The 24,115-nt window shown below is 33.4% G+C and overlaps 2 pseudogenes; one reads left to right on the top strand and one right to left on the bottom strand.

Moving 5' to 3' along the window:
* Positions 1-5,986: 5,986 nt before the first annotated feature.
* LOC149558721 (2,3-bisphosphoglycerate-dependent phosphoglycerate mutase 1-like) lies at positions 5,987-15,735 on the bottom strand (annotated as a pseudogene).
* Positions 10,717-12,851, top strand: LOC149558722 (metal tolerance protein 11 pseudogene; annotated as a pseudogene).
* Positions 15,736-24,115: the final 8,380 nt, after the last annotated feature.

Here is a 24,115-nt window from a genome sequence, read left to right on the forward strand (position 1 = left end):
ATGAAGATTTTTCATGAAAATATTATTTACGAGTATGCAAGGCATACACATAGAGCTCAACAATTGGATTTGCAATTCAAGTTGTGCAAGGATATGTTTCCACTGGATACCATTGTTTCAATTGTAGATTTTGCAGAGAACTACACACTACAACCACAAAATGAGGTGCAAGAAAAGTATTATACTTCTCAACAAGTTTTCATATTTTTCCACATAACATTCATGCATTCATCTACAAGTACAGGGGATGACAGAAAGATATTGAGGGAGTACCATTTTTACATCAGCGATGATTGATCACATTCTAAAAAGTTTGTACATGGTTTTTTTCAACTATTTTATGGAGATTTGGCTAATAGGGGCATAACATATCATCAGCACATTATTTGGTTAGACAATTGTGCATCTCAATTCAAAAATGCATAGATGTTCTATTGGTTAAGCAGGATGCACAAGTTGGGTAGAATTCAATATATGTGGAATTTCATAAAGGCTAGTCATGTAAAGGGAGAGCATGATGGTGCAAGCACATGCATCAAAAGAGCCTTAGCTCATAAAAAATTAAAGTACAAATATGGAGAAATATTGTTAGATGCAAAATCCATCATCCAGTGGTGTAACACTGCAATGGGTCTAGGTAAGGAAGGTGAGTCTATGATTCATAGATTTTTTGGGTTGATAGATAATACTAACATTGCACCATATCAGGATTATTGCACACTAACAAGATCTAGTGAGTTGCACTCTTTTAGAAGCTCTGATGCAGGTTCATGGAGTATCCACACAAGAAAAATGGCATGCTATTGTCCATCATGTGCAGAGGAAAATTGGGATGACTGTGAGTCAACTGAATGGGTGGACAAATGGGGATATATGAGCTTTGGACCCAATTAACACTTATCGTCCCCCACAAGCACTACAAATGGTAGAGATGGATTCATCTATTGACTTTGACTACTTGTCTGATCTAGTGCAACCTAGCAATATATATATATATATATATATATATATATATATATATATCTTTGTAATTTTAACTTGTAACTTTATAACTTTTACCTAAGTATTTTTTGAATTAATGATCGCATTTTGTACATTTTTCACTACAGGCCATGTTTTTGCTATTATTGCACTTGAAGACAATAAAGAAGGGACATATTATTATTTGTGTCATTGTGTCCAAGCCAAACAAAAATTGGATCACTGGATTATAGATGGTGAAGGTTTAGAGTACTATGTTAGTGTGGTGGTTGTAATCAGCACATGGCTTGAATGATATTCTATGAAGAACCCTAACTTGTAGTTATTCAAGGATTGGCAAACAAAGAGCAAGATTCTTCATTATTCAAACCTTGTTGTCACATGAAATGTCCACTTGATAAAATATGATGGAAAACCACATAATAAGATTCTTTGAAAAGTTTTCTAGTTAGAACATGAGGCAATACTTGAGACATTAAAATGTAGATCTAATCTAGTTGGCTCATTAGATTGAATAGGGAGAGAGGGAGAGAGAGAGAAAGAGTGATCAATTGGATCCAAATACAATGTTACAACCTCTCCCCCAAGACTATCCACATGACAAGGTGGGTATTGTTATTATGTGTAAGTGATGAGATAAGTTTAAATCATAGATTTTATGTTTTGGTTTGTTTAGAATCCAGATACATTATTTGAATTTATATTAGATTGTTTAATAGGACCCATTTTTAGATTAGTCGTTTGAATAAGTGAAAGTTTAGAATTTGTTGTTTAGATCAAAATGTAATGAAAGAACATAAAAATTGTTAGAATGTGAATGCTTTGTGATGTAAATTCATGATTGGGTGCATGCAACCAAAAACTTCAAATTGGTAAAAGCAAGGATACAATGGGAGAAGTTTCCAATACTCATCAAGCAAGGATTATCATACAACTCAAAAAGTAAGGATTTGTACAAAGTGATAACTCTTAATGACAAGCTAGATTCAATTTTTGTCATTCTCTAATTTTAGTGGATTAATCTTATCTTAGATTTGTTACTATGGTAATTCTTCATTTGTAGGTCACCAAAGAAGAGGGTTAATAAAGTTGAAGCACCAGTGATAAAGGGTGAGACGCCAAAATCATCTACAAAATGGTATTATCAATTCACATCCTCAATATTTATTAGTGTTTTTTGTTCAAGTACCATTGTGTGTTAATCATCTTATGCCTGGGATTACAAAGGATCACAATCATCAAAAAGTAAGAAGGAAAATAGGTCTCGATCTAATGATAATGGGGCAGTTACAGATATAGTTCTCTCTAAGGATAATGTTGATTAGCTAATGTATAAGTTGAGATAACCAAAAGAATATTTAGGTCTACTATAAAAAAATGGAACTTTTGATATTTTAGGATGTAAAATGTTTATTGATGCATTTGACAAGAATTAAAAGTATACAGACAATCAATTTACTCTTCCATAAAATGGTTCCTATGTTAACAAATTTTACTATATTTCTTGATTTTTTTTCAGCATTTAATGTGATTATAATATTGGTTTGTAACTGAAGGAGGAAAAAGAAAAAAGAGTAAACAAGTTGCATCTGCAAACACACCTACAAATGGAAGTGGAAGAAAGTCTAAGGGAGCTAAGGAAGTGAAAACTTTAACAAATCAGGACCAAATAGGGATATCATCAGATACAGGTGCAAGGAGCTCAAATGATGAACCTTTGGTATGTAAACTTCAAAACACCATTTTTGGTTTTAAACTAAACTTGAGTATGCTTTTGACTTATTTTTCCTAAAAATGTAGAATGCATGGAGATCACGTGCACACATTGATTAGTAGACTTTGGAAGTTAGGCTTCACTTCAAAATATATGAAGAACATGCATAGGTATTGGAAACTTCTTAGATGGAGGTGAAAAGGCACCTAGAGCACATAAGGAGTTCAATAAACCTTTGGAGATGAAAAAGAAATTAGTGAACATAAAGACATCCAAAGACATCAATTGGAGTATTTTGGAGCCTATAATGACCTATAAGGTTAATCTATGTAATAACTTTGCAATAAGTTCAAAAAGGCCTAACAAGCCTTAGGACTAAAATTGGAATCTAGGATAGAATTAAGTATTAAAAGTTTCAAATAGGATAAACGAGTCTTTTTAATAGGTTAATAAGTTCATTTAAATAATTTGGTAAAGTTTCATCACTTAGCAATTTCAAAAATTCAAAAGTTACAAAGTTATAAATTTGAATTTTCAAATTATAATGGTCATGGACATTTAGGAGGGAATTCATTTCTTTATTTTTTTAAAGCCAAATCAAACCATCCAATCAATTTGTATCGGTTGGGGTAGTTGATAGGAGTTTATTAAATGTTTCACAAATCCATGGTATGGGAAGAGAATCCATGGTATGGACTGCTACAACAAATTAAATAAAAAATCTGATTTCTTGCAAAGTTAAAGGGTTCTTTTTGGTATGATTCAAAGTTCTTATTGGTTGGATTGCCTTGTACAATGTTTTGATCATTCATATTTCATCTCTTTGAATTCTTTCATGTTCTAAAAATCCTACTACAGCCACTGTTAATAATTTTGGTACTGTTCAATCTTTGGAAATTTTGATTTTAAGATAATTTTGTGTAGATTTCACACTATGAATGTAGCACTCTAATATAGAATTTCCTTCTTTGAGTAAGGGCTAATTAGGCCTAATTGTAGGGTAGGTTGTAAAGGAAGTCTTCGCTAGTCTAAAGGTTAGAAACTGAGACTGATATGAATTTGATATCTTTGAAAAGGGTATTCAAAAGTGTGAAAAAAATTCATAGTTCTTTGAGAATCTTGGGAATGAAATGCTGATTTCAGTGTTGGCAGGCTACTAGATAGGCCTCGAAGTCCATTGTTGAAGAATGGTGAAAGATGGGTTGATAGGAATGAATGGGGAGTTGGAACATGACAAATTTATAATGTTAAGATGGTCTAAGGTGTTAGGATCAATGGTTGAGGTTGGAATTGAGTTTTGGTGTGTTGGAGGCACTAGGTACACTGGGTGGCCTAGGATGGAGTTGGTGAAATGAGAGATTGGAATAAGGAAGTGGGAAGGTGAACTTGATTGGTATGGTTGTGGAAGTGATTTACAAAGTCAGAGAACTCTATTTTACCTTTGAGTAGGACTGATTCCTTGAGTTGATTCCAAGTTTCTTGTTGAATCCTCAAGTTGAGTTAGCCTACTTGAGGTGATAATGGAGGGCTCTACATCATAGGTCTTGGTGTACATTGTAGTTTTGTGTGTCCACTTCGTGCCCCTGCACCAAACAACAACAAAAAACATAAATACCATTTAGAGCCTTTATATCATCACTAACTCAAATCCCAAATCATTTTCAACACTAATAAAAAAGAACACTAAAATATTGAACTCAATCATAACAAAAGATAGATTATTATACTTGAACTCATGAAAAACACTAGCTAAAAAAAGATAGATTATTATACTCGAACATTAGGCTCTTTCCTCATTTCTTCCATTTGTGATGATGTAAAAAGAGAGAAAATGTATAAAATATTGTCGTCTTGATTTTTTTTCACATTGTTTCATAACATCAAGAAAATAAATTGAATATTAAGATACCCATTTTTCTCCTCTATAACATATCAAAAGATGAGGTATGGTTGTTTTGGACCAAGTCTCTACTGTTACACTATGGGCCCCTTTGTAGGCATAAAACTGAGCAATATAGGTGATTTTCAAGTCAAAAAAGATTTTATGTTTCTTAGAAGGTTATAAAGGTCCTTAGGGTCAATAGGTTACATTTTAGGCGTATAGGAGTTAAGATGTCAAAAATTGCAAAAATTTGCAAAAGTTGTCAAAGCAAAATTGTAAATTGGCTGACAACTTTGCAGGAGTTTGGCAATTGGTGAAGGGTTGAGCATTTGGAAATAAGTTATTTTACTATTTCTGAACCTTTTCCAAGTCATATAATTGGAATCAAGTGAAAAATGTAAAAATTGCACTTTTTGTGCAAAGTTGCATTGTTGAAAGTTGTAAAAGTTGCTCAAATTTGCAACTTAGTGGAAAAGGGGTTGTGAGAACGAACTGTCTATTCTGTTAGCTCCAATTGGGTGGGTAAACCCTATCTCCAACCTTGTCCTATCTTGTTTAGTGCTCAAACGTTCTCAAACATGCCAAACTGGAATGTCCCTAAGGGCACTAGTACATTTGAGGTCATTTTTTGACCATTATTGGTCATATTTTTGACCAAATCTCAACCAAGTTTGACCAACCCATTGGTCAAAATTTTGACCAACCTATTGGTTGGTTGAAACCTTTCAAACATTTTGGCACAAGTTCTGCCAAGCATTGGTCAAAATTTTGACCAATGCTTGGTAGAAAACTACTAGGCATTGGTAAAAATTTTGACCAATGCTTGGTCTAAATTTTTTTGAGGCTCACACTTGTTGAGGTCCACTTCAGCAATGGACTTTGCTATGAAATTGTTCTATAAAACCTTTCTAATGAGATAATGTGTTATGAACTCTTCATTAGTGGGATGGAACGTGAATCCAAGAGGCAGTTATGCATCAACCATATCATGACTATAACTAAAATTAAGAGCCTCTATTATTGAATTCTCTTAACTTTAGTTACAGTCATGATATGGGTGATGCACAACTACCTCCTGGATTCATGTTCCATCCCACTGATGAAGAGCTCATAACATATTATCTCATTAGAAAGGTTTTACACAACAATTTCACAAGAAGGGCCATTGTTGACGTGGACCTCAACAAGTATGAGCCTTAGGGAGGGTTCAATTCCCTCCTTTATTATTCACTATGCATATAATCCCACACACCCATTTGATCTCGAATGATGATATGTATTGTATGCTAAGTGTTTGTGCTTAGTGCTCCAAAATGATCCATTTGATGCCTTCATCTGTACACAATGTCTTTCTAGTTTCTTTCTACTTGCATGCCCATTTCATTTCATATGATCATCTAAAAATTGTGTCACTCTAAGCTCTCAATTGTTTCCTCTTGATTGATCATCTCATAACTACTGAATAAGAGCTTTGGGACAAGCTATAAGCATCCATCAAAGCATAAAGGATTTTCTCAGACGATGTAGATGAAGTAGTAGCATTTTCCTTGGGAGACATGCTTGCAAAATGGAAGCATAGATAAGTCATGTGAATTGTTTGACAAGATGCCTAAAGGTAATGTGGTCATCAAAAGCCATGGTTGTTGCATACACACAAAATAGATATATTGAGAGAATATATTTGTTTAAGTTGCAACTACCCTGGTAGAAATGCATGCAAAATATGGAATCATAAGTAAGGCATTTGAACTATTTTATTGACTGCCTCCATGAAATGTCGTCTAATGGCAAGCCAATATTGCAGGATATGCATATTGATTTGTTGAATATATCTAGATGATATAGTGACATTCTTGTTATTGCAACCAATGCCATATATGTATAAAACTAGGATTCCAACTCTTGTTGAGGTTGTAAATTATGTTGAACATAGTCTCAAGCCATAATAGTTTTCTATTTGCCAAAATTAGAGAGAGAATCATACAAACTTGTGCGAGCTCTTTGTATTTTCTTTGATATGATATTCAAGAAAAGGATGAGAAAAAAAACTCTAAATAAGTGGGCAAGCTCTCCATGTTCTCTACACCCCACAAGTAAATCTACTCTAATAAAAGAGGTAATCAAAAACTAGTTCACTTTGCATTTGTAACCTTGGGCAAGCTCTTAGCAACATCCTCGCATTGAACCTTTGATGTAAAGGAGAAATAGACAAGATCACAACCCTCAGGAAGGTTTTCTTAGATAAGAAATTTCTGAGAAAACACAAATCCTCACTAATAATGTTCCTACGATTTTCTTGTTTAAATCCAAACAAAGTTGTATTATCTTGGGTAGAGGAGACTATTGTTGTTTGTGGTTAAGGATCCTTTAGGTCAGTAGAATCACATGCAAATTGGATATGACATTGCAGTAAGAAAATTTTAATAAGAGCTAGGAGCTTTCCTAGTGATTGGGGCTTGAGACTAGACATTGCATGAAGCATTTGTAGGCATTTGAGTCTAAAGCATCACCAGCACAAAATCAAACTGAAAAGGAAACTTGGCAAATAAAACTAAATAAAAATAGTCCTCTTGAGTAAATATCAACATTGTATGAACAATAACATTAAAATGCACTATACTTGGTACAAATATATTGTTGGCTAAGTCCCATGACATAATACCAATTCCTAGGTACATCAATATGCCTACTTATCCAGGTATATCATTTTCTTATGGATAAAGGACAATCTACTGAAAAAAGAAAAGACCACTTTTTACAAATTCACACAGGTATAAACCCATTCATCTCTAAAGGTAATGCTCTTACTACTGTTTCACCCCCATTAAATTTGTTGTAAGTTCCCAAGTGATGATAGCTGTAGCATTAGCAGGGAAACCTCTCACCAATGTAGGCCCCGAGCCAACATATAATCCTCTAAAATTGAGTTCTCTATAAATTTGTCAAACTTAGAATTGGAAAATGGTTTCATGTTCATTAATATGAGCACTTCTTGCTTTTAAATTCATCTATTGGTTATCTAAGACTACTTAGTAGAATAGATCCTAGACAAAAATGCAAAAGCTAAGTCCCATGGTATTTTAATATTTAAATTTTAATCTTTTAACCCAATTCAATAATCCAACTGTCAATCCTAATAGATATCCTAATTATTGTAATAAGAATCCAAAAACCTTGTAAAAGCCTAATCAAAGTCTTTATTAAAAATTAATTTAAAAACATTTTTTTCTAGAGTGGAGTCCATGTAAAAATGAAATTTTATGTCCTACCATCTTGATTGTGTGTATAGGATTTCTGCAAGCATTAATATTTGGAGCTATTTGAATATGGGTTTTTGTAACATTGAGAGGCAAAATAGCTGAGAAAAGGGAATTGTTACATTAAGTACCATGGTAGATTCAAAAAGAAAAACAATATCAAACATACCTTTCTTCTTGTAGCATTCTAGAATGAATGTAGATTGATGGAAGGGTGCACTACACAAGAAGCTTGTTTAGCTCTGTAGCTCTGTTAACACTCTTGACAAATATCACAACTTGATTGAAGTCTAGTACATCAAGCAGATCATTCAACTTTCAAATCTTCTCTAGGTCACTCAGTTTGATATAGTGCTGGAAGAATCTCAAGACATAAATACCAAACACAAAAAAAGAGAGAATTATTACGATTTTATCAGACATTGTTAAACTCAAATAAATTCAATACCTAAACTAAACCATGAAGTGTCAATTTTTCCTCATCGTAAACATATATCTCCATAGGCTATAAACGAAAACAAATGTGTGTAACATTAGGTGGTGTGATCACCATCAAGAGCCAATAGTGCTACAATAATCCAATTCATATTTGTACCATGAAAAAGAACTAAACATAGCTAGTGCAATTATCATCAAAACTTTCGAAGGTCAAGACATGATTTGTGCCCTCGAAGAATGGTTTATCTAGTGAACCTATCAAGATAATTATAGAGAAACTAAAGAGGGCACTTATATCTGCAACAAATGAGGTTGCCATATGACACTTTATTCACAAAGCTAAAGAAAATCTAGTTAGAAGATACAAATATGAGTTAAGCCGTGACTATCCATTTGAGTTAGGTGACAATGAGATGCTACAAAACATACCAAATTAGAGTTACCAATAAATAATGTTTACAATTCACACAAGTATATTTATTATTTACAATTTATAGACTTATTGTGCCAAAAGTATTAAATAAGAGAAACTAGTGAACAATATTGTGTTGTCTCTTGCACATAATATTAAGTTCTGGCTAAATTGATAATCTTTTTTTTGTTTAAATTTATTTACTACTAATCCGAGAATTCCATTTATCTATCCCAATTCCAAACCTTAAAGTAGATGGTCATTTAGCTCTTCCCACTCATATTTATTGTGCCCAGGTGCCTGTGTACCTAATTACTATTAATTCTTTAGAAATAGACTTTCCCAACTCTTGCAATGTAGTCACCCATGCAAGGGAAACTCTAGACTTCTAATCTTGCATCATATCCTAAGGATGGATCTCATACACAGTGCTTTCCAAGAACATTTTTTCACAATGTTGTGAACCATGGAAACTAAATATCTTTAAAAGTAGGCATTGTATGACTAGACAAAAAATAGCCAAAAGGATATTGAGAATTAAATTTGGCACGAAGTGCAATCTTTTTTAGTCTTCATTGTTCTTCTATAGACTTCAAATTTTTACTATCCTCCAAGCTATCATTAGCTTCATCTCCATATTTCTCTCCCATCTCCAGATCTTCAAAATCTCCATAGGTAGAGTCATCATCTTCATCACTCTCATCCATTGCTTCACCTCAATGAGCAACCTTTGACCAGTCACTAGTAACAAAGTGGTCGTGAATGCTTTCAATTACATCTTGATTTAACCAATCACTTAATTGTGAATCATCTACCTATGGCTTAGTGTAGTCATCAACATTAGGATCTTCAACATTGAGATGCACATCATGTTTTTTCTGTCAAAGTACAAGCAGAAAAATATTAAGTCTGTGATGTAAATAATTGCTTACAAAATAGAAAACATGCAAAAAAAATAGCAAATGGTTTTCCATCGCACAATTTGCTTGCTCCATAGTAATTGTGACCCGATTGGAGGAAAAGAATGAATGTGGATAGGTTTCAATAAACAATGAAGCATTACAATACATATAAATATCATATTAGTCAACATAGTGTCTAAGGTGGGAATACTGATAAATCATCAAACACTTCCAAGTTGAACCTAGCTTATAACTGAACACCAAAACCTTGAATCTAGTAGCCATGAGAACAAGCTTGGGAGGCTAGAGAAAACTAGGACAAGCTACAGCTTCCAAAAAATCATAGGAATAGAAGTTTTAAGCGAGTGCATCCACTTTTTTATTTTTCTACATCAAACCTTTTCTCTGCTACAATGCCTATTTTTGTATCTTGAATATTCACAAAAATGCTCTACATAAAAATTAGGGAAGCAATAACATGATATTAGTATCAATATTGTTAAGGAACAAGATAGCTAAATATCATCACCTAAAAGGTCAAGTGTTTAAATATCAACACCTAAAACTTATGCAACTTTGATGGTTATTAATTAGGTTTTCCACTTGTTAGTTGTGCATGTTATATATTATGTACTTTAAGCTCTTCTCATGGCCTCTTGACTTCTTATCCTTTGGTTTCTTATTTGAGATTTGATAAGAGATCCCATGTAATAGAGAAGCATCCATATGGGAAACTTTTTCATTGCAAAATCCAAAATCCAAAGATGTTAATGTTTTTTAACCTTAAGCTTTGCAACTTGATGTTTTATTGTTTCAAATTGCATTTATGTGCTACCCTGCATCCTTAGTAATGGGGGTTTCATTTTAATTTGTGAATAATATTAGGATAAGACTCATTAAGATCTTTGAGTAATTTCATAGCAGATATCAATATAACTAAAGATGAATTCTATTCTTGATTAGTGTACAAAATTGTTTTAGATTGTTCATTGTAGTTTGTGTTTTCTATTGCTATGGTTACTCATTGATGTGTGAATGTTCATATTATTTTTGTCGTGGTCTATATTAATTTCTCAAAGAATGAGCATTGTGAATTGTCCAACACTAATTTAACATTAATTCATAATAGAATGCTCCATGTGGAGGGAATTCTAGTTTTTGCTTCAGTTATGGTTACATTGGGACTGCAGATCATGTTAGAGTCTATTTGACAACTTGTTTCAAAGGTAAATTCCCCATTCAAGGATATACCTTTAAGAACAAGATATCTATTTCCCCCTAATGGTTCTCATGATGATTTGAACTTTTCATGAACATGGAAGATATATTATATTCTTTTTTGGTCACTTGTTTAGCTTTGTATCCTATTACAACAAATACAGTATATTTTATTGGACATAATTACAACCATAGATACAATTTTGTGCTCATGATTGAAATCCTTTAAACAACATGGTTTTTCTAAGTTAAAACAATATTCAAGTGTTGGAGGCCATATTTATGTTCTTAAATACAACATCATCAGGTGAGTGTTAATATTTTGGATTAGTAAAATCCCTTCACCATTTTTGAAGAAATTACATGGTATAAGTGGCTTGAGCTCTAGCTTTCTATTTTTGCCAAAATTTTGTAAGTGGATACAAATGAAAATACTCATAGAAATCCTTGATGTTGAGTTTTACTTGGCCTGATTTACATGGTTTGCTAGTGATGCAAAAGTGAACAAAATGAAGGCATACTTCCTCATCCTAAAAGTTGACTTTTAGACTTGTTTATTCTGATCATTATTTTGGAGCTATAAAATATTGAGCTTAAATGTGATATGGAGTATGCTTTTTTTCTACACCAAATATTCTTCTTTTGTTCTTCTCTTTTCCATATGTTCCATCATTAGTGTATTGTCTTTTAAATGAGCTACTTTTGCATATTACATATAAGTAATACTCTTACACCAACTTCATTCCTAAATTATGTAGAACCGAGGTGTATTGTTTGAAGGAGATAGGTGGTTTTGGGTTGTTGGAATTATGGTTTCAGTTATTGTTGTGAAGTTGGTCCTTGTAATCTATTTCTAGACTTTTACAAATGAGATAGTAAAGGCATATGCACAAGATCATTTCTTTGATGTCATCACCAATTTAATTGGTCTCACCGTTGTAGTTCTTGGAAGTAAATTTTACTGATGGATTGATCCAGCTGGATCAATAGTGGTAAGCACTTCTGACCTTTTACTTTACACTATAACGTAGGATACTTCACATTTTGATTTTCTACAATAATGCCTACCTAGTTAATAAAGCCAAATAATGACTATATATGTGCTCCTAGCTAACTCGTATAACCCAAATCAAACATAGAATATGTTTCCACTTTCCACTAATTAGTAGTTGTTTTAAAGAGTCCAAGTAGATGTGACCATTTGCATTACTTGATTGTGGAGATCTTATTTGTTTAGAATAGTATTGGGGTTTCATTTCCTCAGAGATGATAATAATGACTACTGCAAGGCATATGTATGTATACAATGTATTTAGAACACATGACTATAGATAATACCAATTGGCTCCTTCAGGATTACCATATCTAACATCTCTTTGTATGTACATATAGGGATACAAACTTTTCTCTTTAAAGATGGTAACACTGATAACAATCTTTTAGAATGCTAGTGAGTAATAGAAGTTGTAGGCATGCACAATAATGAAGAGGATGCATTCTTTTTTGTTTAAACTTGATCATTGGTGTCTATCAAGTTATTTGTGTGGTGGTGGTAGCAAGAAGGATGTATAATCTTGTGATCACTAAAGCCAAAATATAGATTACCAGGCTTCCTTCGAGCAGATGTCAAGTATGCTTCAAGTTTATATTAATGTGTATAATTTGAAATACTAAAGTTGATAGTGGGTCTTTTGTGCAGTTAGCACTCTATACAATTAGGACATGGTCAAGCATAGTTTTGGAGAATGTGAATTCTTTGGTGGGCAAAACAACGTCGCCTGATTATTTGCAGAAATTAACATATCTCTGTTGCAATCATCACAAAGACATATGCCATATTGATACTATCAGAGCTTACACATTTGTTTCTTATTTCTTTGTTGAAGTTGACATTGTGCTACCTAGTGATATGCCCTTGCAGGATGCTCATGACATTGGAGAAGCACTTCAAGAAAAAATGGAATCTCTTCCTGACATAGAACGGGCTTTTGTGCATCTAGACTATGAATATTCTCACAAACCTGAGCATGGGAACAAAAATTCCTAGATGACTATGATAGGTTCTATACTTTAACTAACTTTCCTAGCATCTGATGCCCTTTTTATAAACCTATTATGGTCAACCAGTACATTTCTTGCAACATTATATGTAACCACTATAAATGTTGTGTATGAAGCACATGCCATCAAAAAGATCTAAATGATTGTTGACCAGGGCATAGACTTATTTAAGGCAGTTCTCAAAAATTTTCCCTATATGAGGAAAATTAGTAAAATATTAACACCTAAGGCTTTCTTACTATGAAATTATATCGAATGAATATAGAATTATTATTTGCCTACCTACCCATAACAGAGGTATTCCCAACCTTAACATAATAGAGTTGATTCTTCAGATAGATGGGAAATACTTATTTAGTCTAAAAGGAAGAGCATAAAATCCTATTGCATTTTTCTCATATCCTTACCATTTTGGCCATTATGTTAAGGAACTTTAATCATAGGAAGGAGGATAATGGTGGTTATGGAAGAGGGAAATGGCTATGGATTCTTCACTAGGTACACCCACTCAAATGGATGGTAAAGGGCCACATGAGGCCACAAGGGATGGTATCCACTCTTGGGCCTTATTTAGAGGAATGATTGGATATGGATTTTTCACTAGGTACACCCACTTGCATGAATGGAAATGGCCATAGGAAACCAAGAGTTATGGCATTTTCTCTTGGACCTAGGGTAGACAATTGATTAAGGCACCCTAATATGCCCCTTATCCTACCTCTCCTATAGTTCAACTCCATTAACAAATTCAGTATTCCATATGATTAAATCAACCGTCCTAATCCTATTTGGAATGATAAATGCTTTAATATTGCAAATAAAGAAGATCTATTTGTGGATTATGTGTCAAAGATTTCCCAAAATGTTGCAGGACCAAGTACATGATGTTACACATTCTATTCTATTTCTTTTTCTACTTAGAATCTTTGATTCAGAGCAAATACTCAAGCATTTACAGGAAGGGGACATTACATACAACAACCATATAAATCAAAGTCTTCCTAAGAAAGTAGCACTATGAAAAGTATATGAAAGCTTTTTGTATAACATCAGCTACATGTGTAGTATAACATATTTTAATTAGTCATTACAATAAATGTAAACAAGAAAAGATCATTTTTCATAAGGATTTGATACCTCTCAGAGCATATCAGATCTAGAAGATGGATATGTGCAAGTTACGTGTTTTGTGACTAGTAGTCATACAGAATTTGAAAGCCTAGCAAAAAACCCAATCATAATATATCTACACACCACTACAAAAAGCACATTTATAACAAAATAAATGTAGCATATTTGATTCATAAAAATGTACCACACTTGTTCCTTAAAGTAGGCAACAACACATTTTGTACACATTTCAAGGCTTTCACCATTTGGGGGAGGAATGTCATAACTGTGACACCATTCATGAAATTTCTCCTTTCCATATCTATCAATCATTTCCTATTTGTTGAGGCCTTACAATTCTCCATACCCATATTGCAGTAAGCATTTATGGAGTAATCATTATAAAATTATATTATACACAGTTTGAAACTATTAATATCCAAGAATTGTTAGCATTAAGCTTTTACATGCGCTCATTGAGTTGCCAAGTTGTTGTGATTGGAATAGAGTGTTTTTGAGTATCTTCACTAAATATCCTACTCCATGCCTTGGCCTACTCACTCTCATTATGTATTATTATTGGTACCTGCATCATATGGAATTCAACTTCAAGCTTTAGTCCTGTTTAACAAGTCATTAAATAAATGTTGACATCCAAACCTAATCACTCATATTATAGATGTTCTACTGAAACCACAACAATAAATTTGAATTTAAGAACTAGAACAACATCCTAAACACCTCAACCTACTTGGGATAGTCATTTCATAACTGCCTCCAAAGAAATGTATCTAATATTTTATTCTTGTTTTCATTAAAAGGACCTTTAAATTTATAAAAATTGTATAATCATCATTTTTTTAAACAATAAACACATGGCTTTGAGATGATACTCAAGTTCAAGTCTATCATGACAATTGACCAACAAATTGTGAACACAGGGTGATTATAGAAGGATGTAATTATATTAACCCAATGTATATTCCAAATAAAATGGGAAAATCTTGACATTATTCAAGAAATTTTAAGATGCACGAATCACATTGAACCATGTGTTCGGTGAATCCCATGTAAGCACACAGTTTTCTACCTTTAACTAAAGGTAAGAGGTTTGATACTAGCCTCTATAGCTGTAAACATTCAAAAAACTGCTCAAAATGTTAGAAATTCAAAAGTCAACTATTGAGCAGTGGCTTAGAAATTGGTTGAGTAGCAATGGCCACAATAACCTTTAAGGAATATGAAGGCCTCAGAAAAAAGGATAATTGGAAATTTAGAAGGCCCCTACTAAATGCAATTTATCTAATAAAATCACCCCCTCATTTTTCTCAATGAATAAAACTCCATCTATGCATTTGTCAACTCTTGTTGGATACAGAATTTAAATTTCCTGAGAATTGATATTGATCTCAAGTAATAACCATTTAAACACCTACCCTTGCATATATATAGAAGCAAAGTAGTTAATGTTGGCATAAACATAAAGTAAAGATTTTACTAAAAAATCTTTTTCCTGTGGTGTTGATTCATCGCAACATAGCAGTCATCTGAGCCCGAACCAATGCAAAAGTAAATATCAGATCAACTAGAATGTTGCTAATCCTTTTTCTAGCATCAACAGCCTCTTCTTCTCCTTTTTGAGTCAGGGGTACATCCACACACCTAGTGAATAATTTTTTCTCATTCCATATTGACTCCCTGTGATGGATCAAAATCAAGGCCGCTTCAGCTGCAACATAAAAGATGATAGAAAATTGCATTATAGATAATAATGTATTTGCCTTATAGGTCAATTCCTAATCTTTTTAAACCATCATGCATTCACCTTAGTGTGTTGCTTTCTAATCCAAACCTTAAAATAAGGATCCAAACACATTTATTGAAGCTACAACTATGAATTTTTTAATTACCAATAGAAATCAATTGAAATAGCCTAATAAAATTTCCTAGACTTAGATGTTATGAGCTTGTCTTCCACAAAAATATGCCCAACTATTTTATTTTACCATTGAAATGAACTTTATCATGAAAAGTTCAAAAGCCAAAGGAGGAAGCTCTAACCTTTCTAGAGAGATTTAAATTGCAAAAAAATAAGTATCAAGTTAGAGAGCTATTTACCTTTGGTGAAACAAACTTCATTTCATTTGTGCTTAATTTTAGGCATTGGAATTCGCAAGCAAGCATACTTTCTTAGGTTCAAAAAATAAATATAATCAACCAACAAGGTTTGTTCTTAATTTTTTATCAAAATTTAATTAAATTTGGGGTTACCAGGTAGCTTCCATAAGAGCATATACAGATCAATGCCTTGATAAAATGGATAAAATTAACATAAATAAACAGACATGAATAAGTAGAGGTACTAAATAGACATGAATAAGTATGCTAGATGAGATTGAGTAAGCCCTACATAAGGCTAAATCAATCACCAATACAGAAGGAATAAATGCTATTTGAAGATTATTAAAGCCTAATTTGCTATTGAATGCAAAACACAAGTTGCTAGGGCCGTCCTTGAAATAGAAAGTGGCTAACTTGATATTTATTTTAGAAATGTTGTTAGGACCAACAATTTTCACAATCTAGGGACAATTATTCTCATGGCTCCTTGATTCAAGGTTAGACAAGTAGGAGGTTGTGAGTTGTCCAACAACTCACAATAAGGTTTAAGCTAATATTATAATTTATTAACTAAAAACTAACACTATGGATCATAAAAAAGCAAAAGACTAGTAGACTAAAAATGTGTTCTTAGCAACAATAGTTGTCTATTCATTTAATGTGACAAGAATGTATTCAAAGCCATGCATGAGAATCTCAAAAGAAGTTCAGCCTTCATTGTTTGACTGTCATGGCTATACTAGAATAACTGTGGTACAAGGGGTGAATTGATAAATTTGTCCCTATGATTGGGACTGACAATATTAACAAATAAATAAGCAATATTTGAGAGAGATTTAAACAACATAGATCAACTGGAAGGCTCTTAAGGTTGGTGCTAGATGACAAAATCAGAGGTTTGAAAAGCATAGTTGAATTACTAGTCACAATGGGAAATAGACGCCTGCTGCCTACTACTTGGAGAGCTAATTGTGATTTGCCACATTTATTCATTTGTTTGTTCTTAGATCTCTACTGTTGCTTTCCAAACTACTGTCTATCTCTATCACTGGCATGCCTTTTTGCTTGGATATAGGACATAGAACTTTTGAGTTTTTCCTTACTTGTGTAGCAATCCTTGAAACCTCTTCTGCATTCATTCGAGCTAGTGCCCAAGGGCTAATATTTACAAATCACTTATTCTTTTGCACTATCTATTCATTGGTTGTCCACTTTATATTTTGATTATCTACATTGATGGATGGCATGACACTATCTCTTGGCAACACAGAAAACTGCAAATCACCAAACTGGTGTAGTAAGTTATATAGATCTATTGACATAAAATATGAATAACATGTGCACATTACATTTGTCTCAAAGATTGTAGATTTAGACCTAGTCCTCTACAAAAAGGCATGGTGGAGTGTACCAGGACCCATGGTGTAATGCACTCATAGAACTTGAATGACTCAATCCTGACACTGAACTTGTCATTGACATTTGTGGGCTTTGTGCTCCTCCCATATTTTGTTTCTCTTGCTCCCTCATTGCAACAATGTAATCATATGTGCTAACACCCTATTATTGGCATTTTAACCAAAGGAAATAAGCATAAAATACATTCATCATATAATAGAAGGAATACCAAAAAGTTGAATATAGAAAATATCAATATTTCAAATCAAATGTTTGACAAGATTGTGAACCTTTCTTATGAGTAAAACATGGAAGAAGAAAATTTTTCCAAGATGAAGCATTGCAATCATAGACAAAATAGTGCATGAACCCTATAAAATGACCCAATTGAAAAGTTAAACGCTATGTGATAAAAGGATTTGTTTACATAACTCATTATCACTTCAATGGGAAATATTATAATTCTTGTTTGCACATAAATTTGAAAATGAGAGGAAAAATATGCAAATATTGTTGCACAACTCACCAAGACAAAAAAAATGGTCCCAATGAGAAACTACTACCTAGCTTAGATACAATCTCCACATCAAAGTGACTCCAACTAAGGAAACATCACACTATTACAAAGAGTCCAATTGACCACTAAAGGATAAGCTACAATCCAAGCCCAAGATGTACAACCCATGTACCTGTCAATAATAAGTGAGAGCCAAATGGGCTAAATGATTGCTTTCTATAAGCTAGAAAAAAAATTTAGACCTTAAGGTGGATTTGAACCAAGCAGAAGGAAGGCTCAATCAAAATGCTCCTGGATCTAGAGCATGATGATTTAAGTACCATGCTATAATTAGCTAAAAATTAATGCAAATATGTTGGCCACCTATTCTTAGCTTAGGTGCAATGTATAAGGATCAACCATGTTAGTGTTTTATTGATAGGACTACTTATAGGATTGATATTATCATCATCGACTCTTACAATTCATAACAAACAATGTAAGCCATTGTCATCCATAGTGTCCATGGACATTTAGGGTATTTGTTTCAGTACCACCTATTAAGTGCAAAAACTTTTAGAGCTTGACATTCAGACATGAATAGCTGAAATAAAATTGTATAGTTCTCTGAAGACTAGTTTCTTCTAATTGAATATATGATAATCAATTGATACAAACTATAAGAAATGAACTATTAGATAAAAATAGCCTATCATAATGCCATCTAGCTTTTATTAATACAAGACACTACAAGATAGCCAAGATACTATCTCTACATCTTTTGAGTCAGTAGGAAATATTGAACTCAATTTGGCACATTGTAAAATCATAAAAGAATCATATGAAGCCAAAACCTAAATTGGTAAAAAAATTATAATACAAGAAACTAGTACAGTGTTGTAAGAAAGCTGATCTTTATACAGTGGCAGCTGATGAAAAGGCATTGAAAACTCTTTTAGCTACCTATACTTTGCTCACCAGCACCTTCCATTTCACTTCATCCTTCTTGCTTTGCTATTTCACTTTTTCTTTAAAATGCCTACATGAAGATATACTATGATCATCTATAACAAAAAGAAGTATGTTTCTAGAAAATGTAATAATACTAATTGTACATTTAATAACAAAAGCATTGTCTTCCACATTCTTTTATAGTGAACACATCCATCAAGGACTTGTGTCTTGCACCTAGCAAAATGTCTAACTAAAGATTCAAGGCCTTTGCATGCTAGGAAATTGCAGGGTCCCATGGTATCATCTAGGTCTTTGTCATGGGGTCCTATTGTGTGACAACCATCAATGCAGATGTGAACAAGTGCTTCCATGGCATCATATAATTGTAAATATATTCTTTTCTCCTCTATATTGTGAAGCCTTTCTTGTTTTTTCTGTAAATACAAAGAAAAAAAAGGATCACAAATTAAAATTATATCAATCTCAACAAAACTAAGAAACTACATTGGCATTAATACCAGCTACTTGTGAGAGATTTAGCTTCAAACCAAGTTCTCTACTTTAGAGTACTCCAAACATATTTACCTTGTTGGATGACTTAGTATTGATTCAACTCTATGACAATTTTGAATTGCTTAAACCTCCTTGCATTTGCATGATAACTAACAATTTGCATTGATATAAACCCTCTTTTAATCTATAGATATCTAGTGACAAGAGTAATCTTTCACCCTTGATATATCTAAGAAATTGCTACTATCCCTATCAAGTCATGAGAAAGAAAGGGCAGAGCATCAATTTTTTGTCTAGTGATGGTGCCCAACTCCAACAAAATGTGAATGATCCCATGTGCATGAAAAATAAAAAACAAGAAATGTTTTTGCTTTTTACATCTAAGCCTCATGTTGGTCAAAATTTTGACCAACACATTTTTCCCTATATGTGTTGGATGAAATTTTGACCAACACGGGGCTTAAATGTAAAAAAAAAGAAATTTTTGTCTTCTACATTCTGACCAACTTAAACTTTTTTAGTTGATGGTAAAAAATTTTGGTAGAAAAATGAGGTCAAATGTAGTAGTAGGGTCACTAAATGCCATAGGGTTGTGATCTTTGATGGGACATATCTTGGAGCTTGTGTGAGGTATGGATGCAATTCCAGTTCCTAAAGGACTATGTTGTGGAGACCTATAATGAAATATCTCACATTTTAGAGATCATACTCCATTTTGATTTTGTCACACCATCTCAGGTGATGTTGAAACTTGTAGTGTTGGCCAATACAAAGTTGCCAACTACCAAATCTCTCTCACCTTTCTTCATGGAATCAAATTTTCTACTCCATTAGCTCTGGGTGGCTAGGTAAACCCTATCCCCAACCTTGTCCCATCTTGTTTAGTCCTCAAAATTTTTCAGACACACTGAATTGGAATGTCCCTAAGGGTCACTAAATGCCATAGGGTTGCAATCTTTGATAGGGCATATCTTGAAGCTTGTGTGAGGTATGGATTCGATTCCAATTCCTATAGGATCATGTTGTAGAGACCTACAATAATGTCTCTCTCTTTTTGGAGATCATGCTCTATTTTAATTTTTTGGTGCCATCTCAAGTGATGTTGGAACTTGTAGTGTTGGCCAATACAAAGTTGCCAACTGCCAAATCTCTCTCACCTTTCATCATGGAATCAAACTGTCTACTTTGATAGCTCCAAGTGGCCAGGCAAACCCTATCTCCAACCTTGTCCCATCCCATTCAATGCTCAAACATTCTCGGGCATGCCAAACTAAAATGTCCCTAAGGGTCACTAAATGTCATAGGGTTGCGATCTTTGATGGGGCATATCTCAAAGCTCATGTGAGGTATGGATGTGATTCTAGTTCCTATAGGACCATGTTGCAAAGATCTACAATAATATCTCTAAATTTTTAGAGATCATACTCCTTTTTGATTTTGTGATGCCATCTCAGGTGATGTTAAACTTGTAATGTTGGCTAGTACAAAGTTGCCACTTGTCAAAGCTCTCTCACCTTTCATCATGGGATCAAACTATCTACTCCATTAGCTCTGTCTGGGTGGCTAGTTAAACCCTATCCCTAACCTTGTCCCATCCTATTCAGCACTCGAACATTCTTAGGCACACCAAATTGGAACATCCCTAAGAGTCACTAAATGCCATAGGGCTATGATATTTGATGGGGCATATCTTAGATCTCGTGCAAGGTATGGATGCGATTCCAATTCTTATAGGATGGTTTTGTAGAGACCTACAATAATCTCTCACACTTTTTGGAGATCATGCTCCATTTTGATTTTGTGATGCCATCTTGGGTGATGCTAAAACTTGTAGTGTTGGCTAGTACAAAGTTGCCAACTGCCAAATCTCTCTCACCTTTCATCGTGGGATCGAACTATTTTCTTTGTTAGCTCTAAGTGGTCTATAAACCCTGTCACCAACCTTGTCCCATCCTATTCAGCACTTGAATGTTCTCGTGCACACCGAACCAAAATGTTCCTAAGGGTCACTAAATTCCATAGGGTAGTGATCTTTGACGAGGCATATCTCGAAGCTCGTGCAAGGTATGGATGTGATTCTAGTTCTTATAGGACTGCATTGTGGAGACCTATAGTAACCTCTCTCACTTTTTGGAGATCTTACTCCATTTTGATTTTGCAATGCCATCTCGGGTGATGTTGAAACTTTTAGTGTTGGCCAATACAAAATTGCCAACTACCAAATCTCTCTCACCATTCCTCATGGAATTGAACTATCTATTCCATTAGCTTTGAGTGGCTAGCTAAACACTAGCCCCAACCTCTTCCCATCCCCTTGAGTGCTCAAATGTTCTCGAGCATGCCAAACCAAAACATCCCTAATAAAGATAGTGACACATTAAGAGCTTACAAGAGTTCATAAGTTTCTATTTATCTCCCCCATATTGAAAATATCATGGAGAAAACATGGTGTGATGTGTAGAAGGATAAGATTATAAAGGGCTCTTAACTTTTCCTCCTTGTCATAACTCATGATCTTAAGGGTTTATTAGAGGTAGGCTTAATATGGCACATATTCTAATGTGCCATAGGTTTATAAGATTGTGTCAAAACTATCAAAGGAATGATAGAGATCACTATTTTGCATCATTATGAGGGTTTACAAAGGAATAATCAATGCATCACTATTTTGCATCACTATAGAGACAACGTTAATGATAATCAATGAATAAGGTAAGGGCATTATGAAGGAATGAGATCAAAGGAAAATATTCAAGGCAACAATAGTGAGTGTGATGAACAACTTTTTAAACCTTTGTAGTAGTTAGATCTTTACTTCATTAATGTTTCATTAAATATTGAGAATCCTATTACGTACACCCTATTTATCAAAGTGCTAGGATCAACATAACTATAGCATTAAAAATATTCATCCAATTTTGGGGTGGAAGTTGGGGAATTTTGTGGGAGCATATTTGTCCAATTCTCATAAAAAATGTGATGTCATCTTTTCCACTCACATTAGGGCTAAAGATGGGTTGTATTTAGCATAGGTAAAATGCCAAGATAGTCTAGATTCAAAGAACTAGGAACAAGTTGCATCATAATTGTCTCAACATGATGCCATAAGAGTATTCCTTTTCAAAGTTATTCTCCTCTTTAATTGCTACAAGTCTGAGTCCACAAGTTGCTATGGGATGGATCATATTGTTGTTTCTGGGATAATATTTTGATATGTCCAAACATAATTAATGAATGATAATAGCTCTTTGCATTTAGATAGGGAATTAGAAGTTAAATTTCTTTGTCTTGCCTTTAAGTAGTTCAAAATTGATTTCATTTGCTTCTATTGATTTTGTAGCAAATTTGAATTGTGGTCAACTTTTTCAAAGGTAATTCTTACCATTTGGTAACACATATAAATACTTTACAATTCTTTAAAAAATGATGAAAAACTATTGATGACTAGACCTACCATATAAATTTTATATATTAGTTTGTTAACAACAAGGAATTATTTTCTATAATGTTTCATCCTAAGAAGTTGTTTTAGAAATCACATATTGTTGAATTGATTGCTTTACTATTTGTTTCACTAGCAATAATGTACAAAAAGTTAGTATCAATGCTAAATAGAATAAAACTAAAACAAATACTTGTGTATAATTTTAATCATTTTATAATCATAAGAAAGTGTTACTTATATATATATATATATATATATATATATATATATATATATATATATATATATATATATATATATATATATTTAGTTGGTCAAATTCATTTGGATTGATTAATGGATTCATGTCAAGCTTCCACTTGTTGACTGATAGCCATTAAATGAGACCAAGCTAGTTAAAAGTTTGTTGGGGATACTTTTGGAGGAATTTATGACATTGTTGACACTCCCATCCCCAACTCATAAGTAAGGAAAATATGGAAAAGATGGCATGATCTTGGGTTGAAGTAAAATCTCAAGAAGTGATGCACTTAATGAACCATAAGAACCCTACGTGTACATTCCCCAACTTATAACGAATGGTTGGATATAAAGGCTCCATACGTTAGCTAAAAAATGGAAGCTAAGGATGTAACTGTGCATGTATTGGCACAGTCTCCCTGCGAGGATCCCAACTATCTACTGTTGTTATTAATTTGGGCATCACTATATGATCTAGAATATTATGAAGCACTGAAGCATGTAGTAACTTCTCCTATGTCTCTAGAAAATGTAGCATAGGTTCAGGGTCCCTTGGCTCCTAGGAATTTGTAGCAGCTATTCTTAGTATTATAAGATTAACTTCAATTAAGAGTTGAGTGTAAGGAGTTGAAGAAGCAAGTTTTGCTTTTGTGTAAATGCCAAAATCACAAGGCTCGTTCCCTTGCATAAGCCTTTGCCACAATGACATTACCTCTAAACCATGCAAAGGATGTTGAAGTGGTTCCCAACCTTGAAACATTCTTATAAACAATGCCAGAGCTAAACATTATGTATAATAGAGAATATCTTATCTAGTGTAGTACAAGATTGAGTAATTCTACCTATAAAAGTCTATCTTCTATAAGGTACAACATTGACCAATTATGCATATAAGGAAATATATACATTCAAATACATGTGAGTGCCCATTACAATTGGTATTCTATGATGGCAGATCTAACATATAGAATTA

Source organism: Cupressus sempervirens, chromosome 5 (genome assembly GCF_028749045.1).
Source record: "Cupressus sempervirens isolate cs-2001-9-10 chromosome 5, ASM2874904v1, whole genome shotgun sequence".
NCBI lineage: Eukaryota > Viridiplantae > Streptophyta > Pinopsida > Cupressales > Cupressaceae > Cupressus > Cupressus sempervirens.